Source organism: Marmota monax, unplaced genomic scaffold (genome assembly GCF_021218885.2).
Source record: "Marmota monax isolate L192 unplaced genomic scaffold, Marmota_monax_Labrador192_F-V1.1 WCK01_AAM20220418_F8-fsc00023, whole genome shotgun sequence".
Taxonomy (NCBI): domain Eukaryota; kingdom Metazoa; phylum Chordata; class Mammalia; order Rodentia; family Sciuridae; genus Marmota; species Marmota monax.
This window is the reverse complement of record NW_026692907.1, coordinates 7,323,777-7,345,689: the sequence shown is the minus strand read 5'-3', so window position 1 is coordinate 7,345,689 and position 21,913 is coordinate 7,323,777. Positions and strand designations below refer to the sequence as shown.

The following is a 21,913-nucleotide window of genomic DNA, read 5'->3' as shown; positions in this document are numbered from 1 at the left end:
TGTAACCTTGGCCTTAGGCTAAGAAATGGTAGCAAAATGGTGGTGTTCAGTGGGCATAGGAAAGAAGATGCTCAGATTGCAATAAACAGAGGAACAGAAACCATCTGGCATGAACAGTCAGACCAGCAGAGATTGTACACTAATGGCCCACAAACTATATAAGACCTGAAGATATATATTTGGAGGGGTTTACCCAAGATTTAAAGAAAATCTAAAACTAATCCCTCCTGTTAAATGCAAAAAATAGCCATCAGCATGGGGAAAGAGGTAGATTTTCATTCCTGCCTGACAAAGGTCAGGTGGCATTAGATTGGACAGGAGCTCACTGCCACTTTCAGGCATTAATCTCCTGACTTTGACATGCATGTGAGTTGGAGACTCCTGATAAACTATGTCTTAGCATCCAGCCACCCATTTTGAGAAACAAAATCAGATATCTTCTACTTTCAATGTTAATGGAAATTTCTAAATAATGCCACTGTGCTGACTGAGGACCAATCAGAGCACCATGTGTTTCCAGCCACACCTACTACAGATCTCTCACAGGCCACTTCTTGGGCATCACTGACACAACGCTATTTAAGATTAAGGATAACCCTTGCCAAACACGTATGACTTTTTGCAAAGCATTTTCATATTCCTTAGTCCTTTTTGTCCTCAGAACAATGCTAGGAGTTAAAGAATAATGATAAAGTCTCCAAAGGTTGTTGTTAAGGAGAAATAAAAACACGAGGGTGAGGAGCCTGGCACTGTGCATAAAGGCAGCCATTGTTGTTAGAGTGTGACTGGGTTTTGCAGAAATTGAATGTGGTTCAATTCCTGTTGCTGATGGACCTGAACAGGAATGAAGTACATAGAGTGGGGCCAGGAATCATGATGGGCAGCTCTAGAAGCTCCTAGTTCCAGAGGCTCTGGAACCCATTTCACCCAAACACATCAAAATAAATAAAATAATAATAATAAAAAGTCAATGACCACATGTTCAAACCTCTCATTGGTTTTGCCTTTACTTTCCCCACATACTGTCTCTAGGAAGAGCTGTCTCAGCCATCGCCCTGCCAAGGAAATAGGGTGGTTCCCCTGACCACTGGCCTCCACTCTGTGCCTTTTCCTAAGCTTTGGTGCACAAGCCCACAACTGATCTTAGAAAATTATAAAATGCTGCTCTATAAATATACTCTTCTGCTTTTTGCTGTAGGTCTTGGAGGGATGAGCTTCCTGTTCTTTTGAACTCTCTATGGGCTAAGTTTCCTTCCACAGAAGAACTGCATGTGGTGAAGTGAGGGATATTCTGGAGAATCACCCACCATTGTGTTTTTCACTGGTGCAGGAATGGCAAAGTTCCAAACTTAAAGACCCACCACTGCACAGCAACATGCACGCATGCCCTCCCTGGAATACCCCATCTCCACTTGCCCTAGAGATTCTACTATTGCTGCCCTGATATCTCAGAGCCAGACAAATTAAGAATTTGCAAGGATTTACTTGGTGACCCAGAGAAGCAGATAGAAGATGAGTTTTGGAATCAAGAGACCTGGATTTGAATTTTGACTTTGCTTCTGATTAGCTGTGTGACCCTGGACAAAAGACCCACATAGCCTCGTGCAAGTTACTTAGCATCTATGTGCCTGCCTCTGTTTCTTCGTCTTGAAAATGAATATACATAGTCTATAATTCATGGAGCTCTAGTGAGAATTATCTGAAAAATGCATTGAATGCCCTAAGCACACAGTAGGTGTTCAATAAGTGGTCATTGTCACCAGATCATAAGTTCTCAACATGACTAATTATCAGTAAGGTAAAGAAGGCTCACCTTACTGTGACTTGAAAGTAGATTTAATGAAGGGAAAATTTACAGGGATGGGGCGGGTTAAGGGAACCACTAAGGGTGCACCTGATAACTGCAGCAGTGGGAACCCACCACCTCTGCACCTAAGGGGACAAGAGGAGTGAGGTGTGACTGATCTCAGTTAGCGGTGGAGCTGTAGAAACAGGCCACAGGCAGGAGCTGGGTGGCAGAGGAACACAGTCAGTGACACATGCTGGCTCAGAAGCACAAGGAGCAGTGGGGAAATCCCCAAGCTCCCTCTCCTCCTTTAGTGTCTTGCTGATGCCCACCAGGTCAAGCCCAGCAGATAGAGGCCGGGGAGTTCCCCTGATTCAGTCATGGGACTAACCCTCCCTATGGCACAGTACAGACCAGAAGAACAGATCTGAGTGGGATTGGGGTGCAAATGGAGAAATGGCCGCCCGGTCAGAGAGAATTCCATTTGGGCTCATACTAATCCACCATATGCAAAACTCCTGCAAAAATCCTACACTGATCATTGCAACCTCCTCACTCCCCCTCCCCTACATTAGTTCCCCAGTAATAAATGCCCCCCATCCTGTTCCAGGGCTTCTCTCCAGATTCGCCTTATGCTTCCCCCCTCCTTCTGTCTCTGGAACGCATGTGTCCTGCCTCGCTTCTCTGGTTCCCAGGTGTAGACCACTGGAAACTTTTGATTGGTGAAAATGTGACTGATCAAAGTCCTTGCTCATCCTTTCTCTGCTTGGCTAAGTTCCTGACATCTTCCAATATTAGGGCTGGGCATCACCTGATCCGTCCTCCTCTGTGTTCCCATTCACAGGAAGCAGAGTGTCACAAACAAGACTCTGGAGCCAGACTGCCTTGCTTGCAATTCCTGCCTGCCCTGTTTCCTGCTGCCGTGTGCCCCTACCACACTGTGCTTTCTGTGCCTCAGAACCATCATCTGTAAAATGGGCTGTTAATAGTACCAATCTCACTGGGACTTTCCTAAGGGTTGAACAAGCAGGGTAATGGTGGCGCACGCCTGTAATCCCAGCAGCTCTGGAGGCTGAGGCAGGAGGATTGCAAGTTCAAAGCCAGCCTCAGCAAAAGCAAGGTGCTAAGCAGCTCATTGAGACCCTGTCTCTAAATAAAATACAAAATAGGGCTGGGGATGTGACTCAGTAGTCTAGTACCTCTGAGTTCATTCCCTGGTACCTCCTGTCCCCTCAAAAGCAATGACTGACATATAATATGAGTGTGGAAGTAATAAATAATGGACAATTTATGTGTATTATCAGTATGCACCATTGAATGTAAAACAGTATAGAATAATTCAAAGTTTATTTCATCCTACCATTGATTCAGTGAACAATTCAAGGATGGGCTCTACATGCATATTCCCAATGCCTGACATAGTATTTGGCACTCACTAAATAAATGATCAATGGTGCTCAATAAATGATCAATGGGTGGATGAACAAGTGATACGAGGACTTAAGTCTTTGGAATCTGGGTTTTCATGTGACACATATCATAGGCCTTTTCTCAAGAAGTTAGGTCCAAAAAATTCAAAACCCTCCAGAGCAAGAAGGGGGCCACCCAGCAGAGAGATTCTCCTATAGGCCTCATCCGGGTGGGTCCCTGCCCTGAACAACCAGCCAGTTTCTAATCTAATTATGTGCTAAAAGAAACAGCTCCTCCACCCTTCACACTTCCTCCTCCCACATTAGAAACCAAGAGTAATGAGGTGTATTTGTGCCAGAGCCCCAGCCATCTCTGGGGAAGACACACACCCCCCACCCTCCCCACCCTCACCCAAGCAAGATCACCATCAGGACGTGCATGCACGGAGGCCCTGATTGGAGAACCTCGTGGGTGCTGGCAGCTCCAAGGACAGATGAAGTCCTAGTACTGGTGTATGCTTGAGGAGGGGACTCGCAGAGGCTCTGCTCAGCCCGCAGCAGCTGGGATACCTTTCGGGGCTTCCGGGACCCTCCCTCCTTCCACTCACTCCTACGTGTCCTCCCATCATGTTCCAGCATCTCCATTGAAAATAAAATGCACAGTCCTGCATGGCCTGCTTGCTGGCTGCCCTTCAGCCCTCATTCCCTCCCCAAGTTCTCACCCACCCCTGCAGGCAGGCAGGCCCACGGCTGTTTTTTGAGAAGCAATACCCTTGCTATTTCCTTGATCAGAAGACTCTGGCTTCAGGCATCCTTGCTTCTATCCTCCCCATCCACTTATTATCTCTTCAATGTAACAGACAACTATTTTAAAATATATATATATATATATTTTTTTTTCACTGTGGTAGCATAAGCATCACATAAAATTCAGGATTTTACCCATGTTGAAGAGTCCAACGCCACGGCATGAACGCCAATGAACGCCAATGCCTGACATAGTATTTGGCACTCACTAAATGTAAATGATGGCCACCGTCCATCCACGGAGCTCTTTTCATCTTGCAAAACTGAAACTTCTAACCCATTCAACAGTAATTTTCCATTTCCTCTTCCCTCCAGTCCCTGGCAACCATCATTCTACTTTCTGTTTCTATAAATTCTGTTAGTCTAGGTCCTTCCCAGGAGTGGAATCATTCAATATGAAATATGGCTTTACTTCACTTAACCATAACGTTCCATGGATGTACCCCATGGTTCATCCATGTTGTAGCACACGACAGATTACTTTTTAGAGGCCAAATAATACTCCCTTATGTGTTGATGGCACATTTTATTTATCTAGGTAACTTGATGACTCTTGAGTTGCTTCCACCTCTCAGCTAATGGTGAATAAGGCGGCTGTGAACCTGGGTGTGGAAATATCCATTCAAGTGCCTGCTCTCATTTCTTTTGGATATACATCCATACATCCATAAGTGGAATTGCTGGATCATAGGGCGATTCCGTACTCTTTGAGGAACTGCCATTCCGTTTGCAGAGTGACTACGTTATTTTGCATCCTCATCAGCAATGTGCAAGAGTTATGACTCTCCACATCCTCATCAGCACTTGTTAATTTCTATCTCCTTCCCTCCCTCTGTCCTTCCTTACTTCCTTCCCCTTCTCTGATGGTGGCCATTCTAGTGGACATGATATGGTATCTCACTGTGGTTTAACAGACCATTTTGGAGTGCCCACTATGATCTGAATCTAAACTGGATGATTGTCACGGCATGCAAATAGAATCCAGTCCCTGACTGCCAGGAGGGGAGGGAGCAGCAAGATTAACCTGCAGTGAACTATATATGAAACTAAGCCCTTGCTGATATTATCTCATTTAATCCTGTCTTCCAAAGGAGAGCATGATTACCCCCAGGAAACCAAGATTTTAGGGAAGAAACCAAGACTCACCGAAGTCCAGTGACTTGCCTCCTCATTATAGAGCTAATACATGTGACAAAATAGAAAACACATGTTTTGAGTCTTAAAAGCGTATACTCTTTTCTCTGTGACTATTGTTCTCAGATTTTTTTTAAAAAAAAATTAACTGAGCAGAAAAATATAAAAATAACTTTGAGGCACCCAGAGAATTGCCAAATTTTTATTTGGTAAAATAAGAACACTGGAAAGCAACTGATTTAACATTTAATGTCACTATCTCTGCATCAAAAGAAATTTTAGGCACATACCCCCTTTGGAAAACACACACAATCAAGAAAAGTTTGTGCAACTGAATACACTGAGCTCCATGACAGCCCCTGTCTACACTCGCCTGCCCCAGCATTGAGGATTGTGTCCTAAACCATGGCAAGTCCTTGACTGTTAGATGTCAGGCGATCCAGCCTCGCAGGTCCTCTGCTCTGTGCTGTGAGAGACTCCAGGTTGAGCACTGCCTTCAGAACTGCAGGTGGAAATGCAGACATGCTCACAGCCAGGAGAATTCAGTGCCTCCCAGCTCAGCCAGCCTATGCTGTAAGTGATAAGGAAGTAGGAAATGTCACCAAATCCTGCCCTTTCTGCAGCTTTCATGACTCCACTTGAGCTTCTCTCCTTCTCTCCCACCACCAGCTCAAGGCCCATTTTCCAGAGGGAGTTAAAGACTTCTATACAACAAAAGCCACCGTGAATCAAGGGAAAAGGTAAGGCCTGCCTGGGGTGGATAATTGCCAAACAGAACACAAAACAAAGGTTTGCATTAAGAATATAGAAAAATTCAGCAAGAAAATCAGTAAGGAAAAAGAGGCCAGATAAGAATGTTCCTCTACCTCTCTACCTCCATTCTTGCCTGGGTCTACACTGCTGCCCACACCACAGAGCAATCACTCCCAAGTAGAGCAGGCTGTGGTTTGTTCACACGCTAATCAGCTCAGTATTTAGGACCGGACTTCAAAGTTTTCCTGCCAGCAGTACCTAACTACTGAGCCGTTTTTTTCTTTTCTTTTTTTTAATTTTGAGACAGGGCCTTGCTAAGTTGCTGAGGCTGGCTTTGAACTTGTGATTCTCCTGCCTCAGCCTTCTGAGCCACTGGAATTACAATTGTGCAGCACTGTGCCCAGCTCAATTTCTCTACCTACACATGGGAATACACGCAACAGGTTGTTGCATGAAGTAAGTAAATTACTGCTTCTAGAACTTACTTCTTTAAGTGTTGCCTGGCATTAGCAACAACTTCAGAAAGCCCTCCAAGACCAGCCTTCTTTCTTCCTTCCCAAGGCTTTGTGTCTTCATAAAATAAAGTCCTGAATGTGCTTAACTCATAGTATTGATATACTTTAAATATAGAGTATTTATGTATATTTTTAAATTATAAAATATCAATAATCTAGAAAAATATAGAAGGCACTATAATTAGTAGTCATGCCTCTTCTTCTCTTCTCTTCAAATCTTATCATTTTGTTATGTTTGATTCAGGTTTTAAAATGGAATTCCAGCATTACAGCAAAGCAGTGCAGTAACATGGGCCAATCCTTTAGCCTTTTCCTCTTTTCTCACCTTCAGGAGAGGTCTCCACTCTTATTTTAATGTCTGTCATTCCCTTGGCACCCCCACACTCTGCCTTGCAGGGTCTACGCTTTCTTAGCCTCTAGCCAGAGAGAAAAAGTTTGTCTTGGAGTTTTCACTGTCCACGTTTACTGCATAGTTCAGGGATTCAGGCTGCCCTAGCATCCAAGCTGACTTAGGAGGAGGGGGAACAGAAAACACCGAGTGTAGTTCATTTTATCTGTCAAATTGACTGGGCTACACAGGACACCATACATTTGGTAAAATGTCTCTAAGATGTTTCTGAGTCAGATTAAATTTGAGTTGGTTCACTGAATAAAGCAGATCGCCCTCCCCCTTGTGGGTGGGCCTCATCAAATCCTTTGAAGATCTGAATAGAATAAAAATTTAAATCTCTCATAAGGAGAAAGTATTTCCTCCTGACTTTCTGCCAGGAATGTTTTGTTGGTTTGTTTTTGCTTTGTTTTTATTTAGTTGTTTTTTGTTTGTTTTGTTTTCCCTGCCCTTCAAGATCAAAATGAAACATCAGCTCCCCCAGGTCTCCAGCCTCTAGACTGGAACCACAGCCCATGAACTTACTGCATCTTAATTTCAACCTGGACTTCCCAGTTCACCTAACTAGTGTACAGCCTTAGCATTCCTCTGCATAGATGTGCTGTAATTCTTTTCTCTATTGATAGGCATTAGGGATGTTTCTGCATAGTCTTTGTGAATGTGTATGCAACTTCTCCAGAATACATATTTGCAAGTGAAATTGCTGAGAGGTAAGGCATATCCACCACCAAATCTACCAAATAGACAGGGCAAGGCCCTCTCCAAAGTGAGGGTAAAAATTTCTACTTCAACCATCAAGGCATGACTCGTCTCGTTGTTTTAGATGCTCATCAGCTTTTGGTATTGCTGGATTCTTAAGATTTTGCCAATGTGGCAGGTGTAAAATGGAACCTTCCTGCTTTAGCTCACTGAATACTAGTGAGATTGAGCTTTTCAAAAGTTTGTTGCCCATTTACATCTCCTCATCTGCAATTCATTTATATGCATTCTCTTTTGCCGTTAATTTTTTTTCTGACTGATATTCTCATTTCAATGCTTACATATAGTCTATTATCTTTCGTGTATGTAGCAAATACCTTCCCCCATCAATCTCTTGTCTTTCTCTGTTTATAGTGACTTTTACAGAACTCTTACAAAAAACTTTTACAAAATCATGTTTTGATGCCAGAAGAGGGAAACACTGTAGATACTTTCTTCTCCCTCGCCCTCTACATTGAATTAGTTTCTAATCCCTGTGGGTTTTTTCCTCCTACCTTTGCCATCTATCCCATATTAACTGGGTTACCCTGGCCCAGGCTCCCCATGACTTTCTCTCTAGGACAATTGCCTTTTTTTGCTCAAGAGCGTCCCCTATATCCACGCTGACCCAGACATAGAGTCCCTCCAGAGGACTTTCAGGAACACAGGTCTAGCTATTCTTCATATATCCCCTTCATCTTTGGGGCTAAGCATAAGCTACTCCCCTGAAAAATTGTGACAAGGCACTGCTCTGGGCCCCGGCCACTGCAGTCCCTCCAGCCCAAGGTCTCACTTCAGCTCATACCTGTGCTCCAGAGACACTTCTCGTTGTGTCTTCCTCTTCACACCCTGACTTCCTGACACCTTTATGTTTAAAATAACCAGTGCCAACGCCCCTCTGCCCTGCTTCCAGGTAATATTTCCAAGGCTTCAAGGTAGAAGTAGGAGGCTCTGGCCTGGAAATTAATAGCTACTGTGTACACAACAGAGATTCACACCTTTGTTACAGCCACATTTAATTCTCCCATTGACCTCATTTTACAGGCTCAAAGATGTCAAGTGACTTGTAAAAGACACAGCTAGAAAGCAGCAGAACCAGAGGGAGATTCCAAATATTCGGTGGCCTAGGATGGACCCAGAGCCCTTCCTGGCCTACGAGGACTGGATGTGAGTCCTGGCTCTGCCACACTCCCTGGCTTTGTGATCTGGGGTAAGTCACTTCCCTTCTCTAAGCTTGCATTTCCCTCTTTGAAAGAAGATTGAACCTGATGAACTTGATGGTCTGTTCTGCTCTTTCTTCCTAGAGAAGTCTAAGCCTCCACGGTGCCCAGAAGGTCTGCAGATTCCTCCAGTCCAGGGCTTCCCATTCAGAGCAGTCAGTAGGATTCCGGAGTCAGCAGAACCCCACAATCCTCCCCCACTCCTGTTAAGTCTTTACACCTGTCTCTGAACTAGCACAGCGACTCTGCCACCTGTGACGTGCCTGGGCTCATGCCCGACTTACTGCATCTCCTCCTGGAGCCAGAAACCCATCAGGAGAAGGGAGATGGTAAACCCAGACACAACATTCTCATGGAATTACATTAAACTCTGCTTACTTCCTGACTATGTGCAACCCAGGGTCCTGCTGAGTCTTGACATCCTCATTTACATAGCAGGGCTTGGTTAAAGAAGACAGAGGTCCCTTCCAGGTCTCACTTTTCTGATGCTGGGACAATACAAACAACCTGTGGTGAGAACTTACTAGTCAAGGAGTGATCCTCCCACCAAGGCCCACTCTCCTAGGGAGAACCTGACTTCAGTAAGTTCAAGGTGTCTCTCTGGGAATTATTGGCTACTATTCCAAATTCCAAGTCAAGCTTCAGTGAAAGTTCCCAAAAGAGCAGGGATTTTTCAACTGAAGAGAGGAGGAAGGCAAGAGATTCAAGCAAAGTTCCATCCAACCAAGTCAGGGCCATCAGGATGGCAGAGGGGTTGGATTGTCTTTAAAGTCAGGCAGCCTCAGATTCAACTCTCCATCCCATCACTGTGTATCCTTAGGCATTCCACATAACCTCTCTGGGCTAATTTCTTCATTGTGGAAAAAATAGGCTAATCACATTTACTTACAATTACTAGTGAGGCTTCAAGGAGATGGGATGTGAAAGTGGCTGTTTACTACTATGGAGATGTTCAAAAATGACCACCGGAATATTATCCTTGTGTGTTTTCTATTTAAAGGGAATCAGGGACTGCCAAGAAGACACGAGAAAATTTAAGGCCAGATGTTTTCAGAAAAACAATATCTGTGGGAAAAAAAATGTGCTCTGGTAGCATCCTGAAGCAGAGTCCTAAAACTGGAAGTGGCTTTAGCAATGATACGATTCAGAGTAATTACCAAGCTTAACATTCTATTCCCCACTGTCCACTACTACTTGGGTGCTGGCACTGATTGGGGGGCCGGGGATGTTCATTTCTTTTCAGAATTCAGAGAGGCATGTTGGGGCAAATCATTGAAGCTTGGAATGTCAGATCCAAGAGCCTTTTTATAGTGAAGCCTCCCTATCTCCTTTATAATCTGACAACCACCAAAACACATCAGTCTTCAGCCTACCCCAGGCTTTACCATTCTACCACGACTTGGTATTTTCTGGGATGCCCTCTCCTCCTTGCCCTCTTCTTCAAGTAGGAAGACTCATACTCACCATTGAAGATGCAGCTCAAATATCTCCACTTCTGCAAGGTCCTCAGTGACCTCCCCAGCCCAAGCTTCTCTGTCCCCCCAGCTCCTGTTTGTAACAGAGCAGCGCTAAGTGACATTATCTGTTTGTACTGGTCTAGACTAGACTCTGGTTCCCCCAAAGTGGGAGCCTTCACTTCACACCCCTATGTCCCTAGTTCCTCCCACAGGACCTGACTCCATGCACAAATGCTGTGTGAGGAGTTGAGCCCCCCAAAGGGATGGCAAAGTCTGCACATAGGAGGCGAAGGTTGTGCTGCCCAGGAGGGTCTACGGCAGTGGGTGTAGCTGGATCTGGTCTCCTGAATGGGAGAGGTCTTCATTTTTAAAAATCTCTGGCTGCTGTTTTGGCTTTAGCCTGCATGCCACCAGCTGAAGTTAAGAAAGAACCTGTTCACAGCACCACAAGGGGCTTTGCTCTCTCCCTCCATCAGCTCTGCCCAACAAACGGGCAGAATGCTTGACTCAAGTTTCAACCAAACTGTACTCCGCAAACAAGATGCACAGGACATTGTGGTGTGAAGCCATTAAGTTGTGGCCAAGTCACTCAATAACTTGAGAGAAGCAGGGATGAACAATGTTTTGATGCATGTACTGGATACAGTGGCAAGTGCTTGCTACACTTCATCTATAATAAAGCTGTAGGGTGAGGGATTGCTATCTAGTTCACACTTGCAGAAACTAATGCTAAATAGGTGTCAACTAGTCCCACATCTAGGAGAAGACCTACCGAGCTATAATCCAAAATGCTTTTTTTTTTTTTTTTACAGTTCTATAACCAATGTGGAAGAGATGATTGTAAATCACCTACCAAACATCTATGTCACCGCACCCTGCTGAGATTCAGAACTGCTGTTCTCTGCTGGGCAAATTGCCATCTAGAATGTAGACATTTCCATGTCCTCTTTATAGCTGGAGAGGGCCCAAGGCAGGTTCTGTGCAGTGGTTTGTAATCAGAAGGACCAAGTGGGGCTTCAGTGAAGGCTCCTCACAAAGAATAATGTGTGTCCTTTTTTTTCAGAATTTCTCCTGTTGCTACACTAGAGCCAAATATGGCACATGCACTGCCTGAAACCTTATGGATCTGGAGTTGAATTTGAGGAAGGAAGCCATGTGCTAGAGCAGGGCTTCCCTGATAACTCTGGACCCTTCAACCAACCCCAGATCTGCAGATAGCTGCTACACATCAGAGGACATCTTCATGTGGTTAAACCTCTGTTCCTGAGACGTAAAATACTCACGAAGTCTCAACTAGATCACAAGTTCACAAGGGACTTTAGGCAAGTTAGATAAACATTTAAGAACTTGGTTGTTGTTTTTTTTTTCCCCAATCAATACAATAAATAAATCGAATTCAAGTGGCATTTTCAAAGTTTTTTTTTTTCTCATGTTAAGGTACCAATCACAATTACTGAGCAACCAAGAGTGGTTCTAAAAATACCATGAAAGATCAGCCCTTTTTCCAAGAAGATGTCCATTCATCCATTCATCCATCCATCCATCCAGTGCAATGGATCCTGTTATGCCATGCTACCCAATTGCCCAATGAAGGTCATTTCCCTACTTACCAACAGCACTGGTGGCTGACAACTTACAGTGCTGCCCCAAGCAACATTATGCTCACTCTCTAGGGGCCATCCATATCAATGCATAGATTCGTGTGAAAGATCTGCTCACTTCACTTTGTTACAACTCAGAAAGGCCATACAAGCTGCAGAGCCTCTAGCAACTGCATCTCAGGTCAATGTCCCCCTGCAGCCAGTCCTGCCTTGATTGCTCCCTTGTGGCTGGTGTCTTCTAAAGCACTCGCCTATAAACTTTCCACAAGCAAATACCTGCCTCTGGGTCTGTTTCCCAAGGCACCCAGGCTAAGACAGTGGTACCAGGAGTGGCTTTACACTAGGACGTTGGCACTGGATCACCTGCCAGCTGGCTGGCAGTTAGGATCCCTTCGCTGAGGTAGAGAGCATACTGATAGCACCTGGCTCAGTGTCGCCTACAGTTGAAGAAGTTTTGCTCTTGAAAAACCAAGGAATATAATCTAAGACCATCCGTAATTACACACTGCACATCCCTTGTGGGAAGAGTACTGTGATTGTATCTAGGATCTTAAGATGAATAGCGTTGGTTCTGATGGTCTCTGAGATGGTTCCCATGGGAAGCTGTGATTTTGACATAACGAGACTGATACCTAAAAACAAAATCCACTCACAGTAAATGTATCCAAATCAGTGTGACTCTTCTAAAAAGCCCCCCTCTACCCCGAGATTTCAGGCATCTCACTATTGTGGAGGAAAGACAGGGGAGGTAGAGTCATGTAGACCTGGGTTTAAGTCTGATTTTGTTCTAACTTCCTTTAGACCCACAGACCAAATCTGTATGACCTTGGAAAAATGTTTTAACTTCTCTGATCCCTAAATTTCTCATCTGTAAAACTCAAAGAAATATCTGTTCCAATGAGGTATTATTCCATTTAAATTAAAGCAAATCACATGAGCATCATGCCTCGTTCAGTAAAGATATTCTAAACACTCAGTAAAGGCTGGCTCCTTTTTCTTTTCATGTTTCTGCATATTACTCTGCCAACTCGCTTTGGTAAAGTGCCACTTAAGTTTAGTTTAAAACCAAAATAAGCAAGTGTGTCTTGCTTTTTTCTTCCTGCTTTCCCTTCCTCATTTCTTCATTTATTTATTAAGCATGGCTGGGGCATCTGTTAGGAGCCAGTCACGACTCCCCTGACTCCCTTTTCCTCCTTGCTTGGTTCCAAAAGACTTTTTGGCATTTCTGCACAATCAGGTGACAGTTTGCCCCTCTAGGATACAAAGAAGACCACACCTTTGGATCTGAAACGGCTGGGAACTCAGGAGCCACTGCAGCTTCCCAGGAATACACCTTGATCTTCATAATATGTGACATGTTTTGCAACTGGTCCTGATCGGGATGCCCGACTTACACATCCAAAGATGAGAAAAGAATGAAGTAAAAGTGCAGAGCAATGAATGCAAAGAAGAATTAGCTGTAAAATATTGACAAACCAAACATTTAGGTGTAGACAGACAGAGATGCTGGACAGGTGCAACAACAGGGAGACAATGGTGACTGAGATAGCTTCTGAGAGCTGAGTCTAGTGGGGGAAGCCAGGCTCATGAGTAATTAACCAATACACTGGAAGCAGTTCTCTCTGTCCAGGCAGTCAGCAGGCTTCTGGTGGGAGACATGAATCTTAAGCATGAGATGGGCTGGACCAGGAGGGTGGCATTTCAGGCAGAAAAAATAGCACGTGAAAAGCAGAGGGCCAGAACTAGCAAGAGACACTTGGTAAACTGCAAATTGTTCACCATATGCTGGAAAACATCTGCAGAGGGGTGGGAAGGTCCCCCAGGAACTGTATGCCTGTGGTTTGCTGAGTGCCATCCTAGTTTATTTTTTAACGATTTTCCCATCATTTTTATCATTGCCTTATAATCATACATAATAGTGGGATTTGTTTTACAGATTCGTACATGCACATGATATGACAATATAATTTGGTCAATAGCATTCCCCAGTATTTCCCCTATCTTTGTCCTTCTCCTTCCCCTGGCCCTTTCCTCTACTCTACTGATCTCCCTTCCATTTTCATGAGATCCCTTCACTTTTCTTTTCTTTTTTTTTTCCTTTCTCACTTCCACATATGAAAGAAAACATATGACCCTTGACCTTCTGAGTTTGGCTTATTTTGCTTAACACAATGCTCTCATTGCATCCATTTTCTGCAAATGTCCTAATTTCATTCTTCTTTATGGCTGAGTAAAACTGCATTGTGTATATGTACCACATTCTCTATCCATTGATCCATTGATGGACACCTAGGCTGGTTCCATAGTTTGGCAGTGGTGAATTGTGCTACCACACACACAGGTGTGCAAATATCATTATAGTATGCTGACTTTAATTCTTTAGGTTGGACACCAAGGAGTGATAGCTAGGTCATATGGTGGTCCCATGCCTAGTCTCCTGAGGAAACTCCACACTGATTTCCATAGTGGCTGTACTAATAAACAATCCTGCCAACAGTATAAAAGTGTTCCTTTCCCCACACATCCTCTGGCACTTCAAGATTGGGTTTAAATGGTAAGAGAGGCATGAGGTGAACATGGTGTGAAGTGGGGATAACCAGGGAGTGCAATGAGAACACCTGAAATGAAAAAGCTCTTGCCTGCCATGTCAGCAGCCACAGCTACCATCAATCCAGTAGCAGTTCACATGTGTTTCCTCTCTTCTTCCTTTGGATGTCATACATGTCCCTGGAACATGTTAAGGCTATGTGTTAACCTGTGTTTCCAGAGCATTCGAGCACAACCCTGGAAGCCTTTCCACATGCACAGAAAGGCTCAGTGGAGAGTCTGTGTCTTCCTACACCATCTGCTCCCAAGAGCACCATCCACCCTTACAGTTTTGGGGCTTAGAACAGCAAAGACACACAATAGTGTTGGCAGATTGTTTGGACAGAGGCTCAGAAGGATTGAGGGACTTGCCCAAGTTCACATGGGGAGCAGGAGCTGACACTGAGGCTTCAGTGTAAGACTCTAGGACCCTACTCTTGCCACTGTACAATGTGGCTCCAGCTACAGATCAGTGCCCAACGCAGAAATAGTGTTGTGAGGCATTATAGCTGAAAAGCCATTCCGACTGCAGAGGGTTTACATCTATCTCTCAGCCTCTCCTTGAGGAATCCTCTCCTTTGTACGTCTCTGGTGGCAGGTCCCTCAGTCCAGAATGACCTTCCCCTTCTATCCTCCACAAAATCTCGCACATCCTTCAGGGGCCAGCCAGAGTATCCCTCCTCTATGGTTCTCTTCCTACCTCTCTGGCCAAATGATCAAGCCTTCCTCTGTGCCATAGCATTATGAGCAAATAGCAACCATCAGCATGGGGTACAGTGGGGTTCTTACAAGGAGGAGTACATAGTAATATCTACCCTCTATGCCATGATATGAGCCCTTTGGGGACAGGGAGCTCTATTTTACTTATCTTTATACCCACAGCACCCAGAATAGCTCCTGGTATTTGATGAATATTTGTTGAATGTAAGAAAGAATGAAAGGATGAATCAATGGATCTGCCCAGCCCTTATCAGGGCTCTCGCTGGGATCCTATGCTAATTGTACCCTCACCTTATCAGCTTTTCAGTTGGGTTCAGCCCATGGGAGGCTCTAGCAGATCAGAGGCTGGGAGGAGAAAGGTGAGCTATTTATTTCTTTTCCTGCTTGTCAAACTTAGAGTAAGGTACATTCAGTTTCTAGGGCCGCCATAACTACAGACTGGGTGGCTTAAACAACAGAAACCTGTGTTCTCATAGCCCTAGAGCTGGAAGTCTGAGATCAAAGTTTCTCCAGAAGTCTTTCTTCTTGGCTTGTGAATAGCCATGTTTCCTGTGTCCTCATATGACCCTTCCCATATGTCTGTGTCCAAATTTCCTCCTCTGATACAAAAGCAGTCATATTCAGTTAGAACCCCCACTCATGACCTCTTTCCTACTTAACCATCTACTTGAAGACCCTATCTCCAAACAAAGATTCTGAGATACTGGGGTTAGGTCTTTAAAATATGAATTTGGGGGACAGGCCACAATTCAGTCCATAACAGGTGCTAATGGCTCCCCACTGTAGCCAGTGCCCAGGTGTTCCTCTCCAGCCCTCCCTGCACCTGTGCAATAAATTCTTTTTAATCTGAGCCCATTGTGAGTGTTCGGCTGTCTCTAGCAGGCTTGTTGACAGCTATGGTGGTGAGAATCTATAACCACTACTAAGTTCCTTGGAAAGGACAGAGTTTAATGCCAAGTTTAGTGAAAAATTCAAAGTCAAAGAATAGATGCTTCCCTCTTTGTGCCTCATTCTCCCTGTCTGCAAAGCAGGGACACTAGAAAAAGACCTCTCACATGACCCCTGAGGGAGTCCACTGTGATAAAGTGGGTGAGAGATTTGCCAACTGAAGAGAGAAGCAAGAGTGAAGGGTTTGAGTCCACAGAGTGAGCCTGCTATGCCAGAAGCAAGCAATGCCACAACTCTAGATGCCAGGCTGGGACACAACCACTCACGCTGCAGAAAGGAGAGAGGCCACCCAACGGACCAGGCCCAGCTGCTAATCGAGGGAGAGGGGTGGGGGGCGGGCGGGGTGCTTTTTAATGGACTTCAGTCAAGAAGGCCTCTTGTCAGGGTAAGGGAGGACCTCCTTGCTCCTGTTAGTAATAATGACCTGCTTCACGGGTTTGCTGGGTATCTATGGAAAATAGTCCAGGCAGAGATCCTGGATACGTTTATTTATGATGCTGTTGACATAGAGAAGACCAGTACATTCATGGAGAGGCCATGTTTCCTGTGTCTATAAACATCTCCAATGTGAGAAAAGGCTTCAATTGGTCCATGGGTACAATTTATAGTTTGCTCTGTTGCCAACATAAATCAAGCATGAATACCATCCCAATGAAATCATGCAGATCATTGATTTAGGGTGATGAGGACTACAAGCAGGGTGGATTTCCAAGGTAGCTTATTCCTGCACCCCTGTTGAGCAGCTCGCCTTCCTCTTGGGGAGAAGTGAGGACCAGTCTGGCTACGATGTGCAGTCAAAATGGGCATGAGCTTTGGGGGTCAGCAGTGTGGGCTCACAGCTGGTGTGGGACCTTGTTGAATGCTTCAAACTTTAGTTTTCTCTTCTTTAAGACTGGGCTAGTGGGGTCACCTCCAGAGATATTTGGGTGGGGGCTAAATGAGGTCACAAGGGCTTAGCAGGTGCTACTTAAATGGTAAATATTGACTCTCTTTCTCTAAGATCCTGCACTTTTGTATGTCCTGGAATTTTCAGTTGGTCTCCAAACTGGCAGAAGTTGAGCTAGTCACAAAGGTAACCTCCAAGGCAAAGTGAAGCACTCGCCATGTGCTTAGAATCAGTGAAAAGGGCCCCAAGCCCCAGTTAGGAGTTTGTCCAACAAAACCCTTCCATTTGAATGATTTGTTGTATGCTGATTCTCATGATCACCTTCAAATGGAAGCAAGCAGCTTTAACTACGTTTTAATAATGATTATAAATAATAAGGATGGAACATTAGTTTAGCATCCAGAGAAGTCAAGTTTCAGTCCATAGCATTGCTCCTTCTAGGGAGTAAACAGATTCACTGGGGATCCTTGGTAGTGTCTAAGAGTGTAGTTTCAACCTCCCTTACACAATCTATTAAAATTGAGTTTACGTGCATCCTCCAAGGGCCATTTTTCTCCCCAGTCTGTTCAACACCTGCATTACCCTAGGGTGGTCCATTTCCTAGAAGGAGCCTTGGGGAGCGCTGGGCTTGATGGAGTCACACCTAACTTTGACCCAACTCCAAAGCTCAGGCACTGTGAGACATTGTGCAATCACTTCCCCACACTCAGCCATAGTTTCTTCACCGAGGCAATGAAGTGTCATTCCAATCCTAACCAACTCAGGTCACCCAGTGAGAAGAGTGGCGAGCTGTGAATGGTGGCCACGTGGCCCCTCAGCTGTTACAGGGCTAAGAAAAGCGTGCATATTGCCAAATCCCGAATCTCAGCCTCACCCCACTTCAGTCAAAGGCACCACGGCCTCGTCCAATAAGCCCTTGATTTCTTCACCCACCACATCTTTCCCCAGCAAGTCCACCCACTGCTTCCTTAGGTGTACAGGGAACATTTTGATTTGTAATATATTTATTTCAATACCTTTTATTTAAAAATAATCCTGACTTATAGAAATGTCACAACATTTACACACACACACACAAAAAATTCAATGTGCTCTTCACTGAACTTCCTAAATGTGAACATTTTACTGGGTTTGGGTTAGCTTCTCCACACCCCTCTCTTTCTCTCTCTCTCTCTCTCTCTCTCTCTCTCTCTCTCTCTCTCTCTCTCTCTCTTTTCAAAGGTCGCCTTCCTCAGCTCATGACCCCACCCTATGGTCCCAGCCCCTTGTAGTCTTCTACTGAGCACTGAACTCCCTCTGCTATTTTTCTTGGCTATTCCTTACTGGTTGCCTCCCTGACTGCCCCACAGGAGGGAAGCCTTATGAGACTACTGGCCATGTGTCACTCGTCTGGTTCACTGCTGAATCCTCAGAACCTAGGACACCCCTGCACAGCCCTGGCACTCAATCGCAGTTGTTTCACTGAATAAGAGAACTGGAGAATGGCCGTGTCTGCGCAGGCAGGATCCTAAGAGGAACACTGCTGGCTCTCTGTCCTCCAGGCGCGGGCGTCCGTCCTCCAGAGCCCATCCTGGGTGGGACCTCTACTCTATCGTGGAAATATTTGCCTTATTTTGTCCTAGGGGGTGGTGATTACACAGCTAACATTTGGGTGTGACTCTTCTAAGAAAGACAGAGAACTGTACACACGTGCGCACCCACCCAGGAAGAGACAGCACGGCTAGCTTGGAGAGGCCACGAGTTGTAGAGAATAGTGCTGTATTCCCAAAGAGTAACTGCTGTGTGATCTTATACAGATTACACAGATACTCTGTGTCATCATCTCCTTGTGTGTAAAATAGAGACAATGAAAATATCTCCATCATAAACTTATTGCATGGCTAGATGTATTAATATATTTTAAATACTTGGAGCTAAGCCTGACACATGGTGAATATTCACTAAATGTCATTGTAATATATAGTTACATAACTGAGAGCAGATAGTACACACCGTCTTATAGCCTTTTATTTTTTCAGCTGGCACAATTTCTTAAATATTCCACATCAACAAATACATATTTTTTTTCTGTCAAAGAGACACATGTGTTTCCCTACTTACCCCCACTGCTAGGGATTTAGGCTGCTTCTGATTTTTTTCTAATACCAACACCACCATGTGGAAGACCCTGAACAAATATCTTCCCATGCACCAGCAACTACTTCTCATCTTTTTCTAGAAATGGAATTGTTGGGTGAAAGGCTGCGCATACATTCTGACCTGAGATACGGATTCCAGGTGCCCGAGACACCGAATACCAATAGAGGCGTTGCCTGGGGACTCAGGTCCAGAGGCCAGGGCGGCTCCTATCTCGCCATCGCCCTGCTGTCCTGCCGCCCTGCCGCCCAGCGCCAGCCAGGCTGCAGCCGGTGTGCCCAGCAGAGGCCACCGCAGGCTCCAGTAATCCTGTTTACTCAGCTCTGGGCAGGAACACAACCTGGATGTCCTCTCCTCAGGGAATATCAGGAACTTTTGCTTTGAACTTTATCTAGGAGAATAAAAACAACCGCACGCACCACGCCTGCCATTTCCCTGCTGGCCTTTCCCCTCCTGCTTGACCGCCCGCCACGCTGCTCCCAACAGCACCTGCACTTTAAGACCCTTCTCCACTGGGGCTTCTCCTGTGTTACTCAGCAGCAGGCCTTCTGTTCAGGATGTTGAGCTCAGGAGCCAGTTCTTTCCAGAAGCCAGTCAACCCCCTTCAATGTGTGCACCCCGATATGGGGAGGGAGCCGCCTGGGCAGTGGCATCAAGCACCGAGCAGAGCCACACCTCAACTCCTCCGCCACTGTAGCACCAGTCCTCAGCTGTCCCTTTCTGTTCTCAGGGTCCCTTCATGAAGCCACAGGTGAAACCCTGATCCTAATGCAAATCTCTCGGTGTCATTGTGGGACAGCATCTTTAGATCCTCCTGGGAGTCACTGTGTCAGGGTGAGTGATTAGGGAAGGGCCTGGTGTCTTTGAGCTGCTTTGGGTGTGTGTGGTTTGTGAGGCATGAGTGGGCACAAGAGCCCTCTCCCACGTCCCCCAGGGAAGGGGAGGCCGCTCTTTTCCTTGGGAGGGCTGGTCTGTCCTCTCACATCGTCTCCCCTCTTTCCTGTCAGAGGATCAGTGGTTCCAGAGAAGAAACAGGACAAGCTGGAACTCAAGTTGAAAGAGGGAATGGCCTGACCCCAGCAGGGATCCTCCAGTGGCTGCTGCTATTTCCAACAAGGAGGTGCACGGTGCACCCTGATAGTCCCCAAGTCCCAAGGAGTAGAACCTCTGAAAGAGCAAAGAAAAAGCCAAAAGACCTCACAGGAGGAGCCACGGCACCAGAGCTGACCAGGCCAGCTGTCCGGGGCCTGTGTGGAAGGGGTCTGGCCCCTTTGAGTAGAGTCCAGTCAATCTAGGTCTTGGGGGTTGGGGAACAGCTAAAGTGCATACATTTGGGGGACCTTTCTTTAAAATCACAACTACAAAATGTCCATCGTTACAGCAACTTACCTAACAGGAGGGGATGTGGGGGTGGAAGGCAACAGCAATCTTCACCCTTTGGTGTTAAAGTACAATACTTTTACAAATTTCATATTAATATTCAACTGTGTGGACACCTTGTTAGGGCCTCTCCCAGAAGGAACCTGTGCAATGAGAGTCCCTGAAGACTAAGTTCATTAATGTCATTTTTGTAGCTGGGAACTGAAAACAGAGACAGAGCTTACCTAACCCTATTCCTCATAAGCCCTCAGAATTCAGAGAACTTCCACCCCATAAAGCCAAGATAGAATTTTCTGCCAAATGAAGTGAGGGTGGTAAGCCAGACTTATCTATTTTAGAAATACAAGTAAGTGTTCCTTTTGCACAGATGTGTCACAAAACCTCCTATGGACACCATGCTCCGAAAATACTTTTGTTTTTAAAAGGTGGTCAAATGACATATGCCAACATATCCTTTCTTGAGACTCAGTTTCTCCCTCTCACACACAGGGATGATAAAACCCACCGCCCTGGTTTGGTGTAAGAATGAGATCAGTGAAGTGGAAAGATCCTGGCTTGGGGAGGCAGCTATTTCCTAAGCATCCACTTGGGGCCTGACCCTTGGATTGGTTCTGGGAAGACAGAGATGAATTAAGCCAGTTCCTATTTTTCCAGAGACTCATAATTTGGCCTGTATGTGTCCGTTACAGGGAGTTAGCTGTGCAAAGCAGGGTAGGACACTGGCCTGGTAACTGTCCTTTAATATGGGTTCCAAGAGTACTGGGAATGCTGGCTAACTTTGGGAGCCAACTGGATACAGCAGTCTGGTGCAGACCTGAGGGGTGCCCTGAATGGTCGGGTGTGTCCTTCAGTGAACCATTCACCCTTGGGAATCTGAGCACCTTCCAGACTTCTGGGAGAATGTGAAAAAGACTGAGATAAAGCACAGAGCTAGTGTTCCCTAGGTGGCCACAGGTTCTGTCAAACCCATTTCTACCCTTGTGGAGATCTTGTAAAATTCTTCTTCATTTCCCGGGAGGCCATTTCTGAATCCTTTTCAGCAAGGAGTCAATTTCAAGGTCCATGTAGAGGGTGCTTCCCCCTTCCACTTCATTCTACTGAATTCTATTTAAATAAAGCATCCACCTTCAAGGAGGAAATCCAAACCACTTCCTCCTACTAGAGATGTTTTCAATGTCCACTTTTCTTAAGGTTGGGCCCGACGCCCAGCTGAGAAGAGTCAGTGTCCATTGATCCAGGGGAGGTTCTGTGGCACTTTTTCTTGGTTCCTTTGCTGGCTCAAGGTCTTGCCCCCAAAGCCCGAGTCTCCCAATGCCAAGCTCCTCCCCTTCGCCCTCCCTGTTCCTTTCTTACTCTAAGCATCCTGGTGTCCAAGCAACCTGCTGCCAAGACTTGGCCAAACTCCAGTGACTTTTGTTCCATGCCAGTCTCTTGTCTCTCAATGGCCGA

At 45.4% G+C, this 21,913-nt stretch overlaps 1 long non-coding RNA gene across 1 annotated transcript in view; it reads right to left on the bottom strand.

Moving 5' to 3' along the window:
• The window catches only part of LOC131424421 (uncharacterized), a 112,188-nt gene that overhangs the window by 13,240 nt on the left and 77,035 nt on the right, over positions 1 to 21,913 (bottom strand). The gene's annotated exons all lie outside the window — the stretch shown is intronic.